General features: G+C 29.0%; 1 non-coding gene across 1 annotated transcript; it reads right to left on the bottom strand.

Annotated features, from left to right (window-relative positions):
* Nucleotides 1-312: 312 nt before the first annotated feature.
* TRNAW-CCA (transfer RNA tryptophan (anticodon CCA)) lies at nt 313-384 on the bottom strand. Its single transcript has one exon. It is a non-coding gene; the product is annotated as a tRNA-Trp (tRNA).
* Between the last annotated feature and the right edge of the window lie 1,943 nt (nt 385-2,327).

Below are 2,327 nucleotides of genomic sequence, written 5' to 3'. Positions count from 1 at the left end.
AAAAGGACTGACACATACGATACAACTTTACGTACGTTTTGATTCAAATAGATAGAGAAGTAATTTCGGTGCGAAATAAATAATAAATAATGAAACACTAATATTTAAATATTATATAAAAAAATACTTGATTTTAATTAAAATCTATTAGGCATAACTTTGAAATACCGAGTTTAAAAAATCCTAATAATTATACAAATTTCTATTTCAAAAAGTATATCTCATGTAGGTATTATATTATTTTTTATTATAGGTGTGAAAATTAGCATTTGATTTTATTTTATATTCGGAACAAAAAAAGGGATTTTACTTTGACCCCGACGTGATTTGAACACGCAACCTTCTGATCTGGAGTCAGACGCGCTACCGTTGCGCCACGGAGTCTCGTGTCAGCCGCGTGATATTTAGAGTACATATTAATAGATTGTCGGCGAACGAGTTTGACGTTATTAGGTGGATAATTTTCAATGTCGATGTAGGATGTAGCTATTTATTCTAATAAATTTACTTTCTAAAAATAAAATAATAATGACTTAGTAGGTTTATTAAAATAATATGTTTCTTCATTGCAAATTTTGCATCAAATGTCATTTATGTCACAAGTCACAAGGTTAATGGGGCGGGGCATACATCATAATATAGCTTGTGATATTATTATCTCAACTTTTTCATTTCTTGAAAACTATTATTACAGATATTATGAGATTAGTTTTTTGATTTCTCGGGAAATTTAACAAATTCATTCGCAATGAAAGTCGATACATTTTTTTTGCTCATCGGACCAAGATTTTTTTTAATCGGGAAAAATAAAGTATAACCCAACCGAGATATCAAATATTCTAGTAACAATTTCTCGATGATTTTTCGAGAGAATTCTCGAAATTTCAGAAAATTAATTTCTCGAGTTATTCGATTATTCGATATTGGACTTTTTTGATTATATCTAAACAATTCTCGAGACGAGATTTCTCGGTCACAACCATATATAACAAACGTATAATATAGATATAGGTATATATAATTTGAGAATATATTATTACCTAATGACATTTGGAAAGACGTTTAGGTAAAAAAACACATAAGATTTAAGTAGGTAGGTACCGGAATACTGATCTGTAACTAACTAAAACACTATAATGACAAAATACATTAAATTTTAATTATTATATCAAATTTGTTGTTTTGAGACTGACTATTATGTGATTTATTAATTTAGATATATTTGGACTGAATAAGATCCAAGATTATCAAATTTACTTAATTTATATCTCATTTATGTGTATATTAGAAAGTACTTATTATACCTATGACTAGGTCATTTTTGACACATTTATTGCTAACGAAAAATACATGTTTCCTTTTATAGCGGTTGTTGTCAATTAACGTTTATTAGTTTCGAAGGTTTAATAATAATTAACAGCACCTGTCTCTCATTTAACTAAATCTTAATTAACATGACCAAATTGGCGTCGGTTAGATCGATCGATGCTTTACTACTTTTGATTGGCATAATACAATCACGGCCAGGTAACTAAACTGACGACCGCTGCAAGCAGTGAACGTCAATCATCGACCGACGATCATAAATAAAGGAATAACACTAATTAAGTAATTAAAATATCAAAAGTGAATATTACCGTTGAATTTTATTATTCAACCAATAAAATAATCCACTAATATTTACCAATGAAAAAATATACTTTTATGTCACACTACAAAACCAAAGTCATTAAACTATGTGATGCTCTAGTACCTACAGTGTCCTGATGTGCCGCCAAAATTTCAAGCATCATCAGGCATTGTGTGTAGGGATTGCAATACCGAATGAATATATCAATACCGGTATTTCTTATTATTGAAATCTATCGACAACACTATTTTATAGCAACTTATGGAACCTACCTTATTGACCGTTATAAATATGTATGTATCATAATATTTTAGAACTACTAATTTTTACAAATACTATATGTCCAGATACAGGAAAATCACTCTCAAATTCAACGTTTTTTGGATGCCCTATCAATGTTGGATCAATAGTTATAGAATAATTGGAAATATTTGCCACGAATGTTTTCTTTTTCGAAATATGATAATTCATCGCGACAATTCAATAAGTATATTAGAGGGATTTTGTTTTATTATTATTTAACTTTTGTTGGTTTCAAAAAACATTATTGTGTATGGTTTCTTCATATCGAAAATACCGGCATTATTGATTTTTGAAACCGGTATTTCGGTATCGATAAATAATTGAATACTTACCGGTATTGTAATCCCTATTTGTGTGTAAGTCATACTTTGTTTACATACCTATATGGTGCATC

This window comes from Rhyacophila brunnea, unplaced genomic scaffold (assembly GCF_057557595.1).
Source record: "Rhyacophila brunnea isolate RB1 unplaced genomic scaffold, BYU_Rbru_1.0 scaffold_2, whole genome shotgun sequence".
Taxonomy (NCBI): Eukaryota; Metazoa; Arthropoda; class Insecta; order Trichoptera; family Rhyacophilidae; genus Rhyacophila; species Rhyacophila brunnea.
The sequence above is the reverse complement of the archived record's forward strand: the minus strand, read 5'-3'. Positions and strand labels throughout refer to the sequence as shown.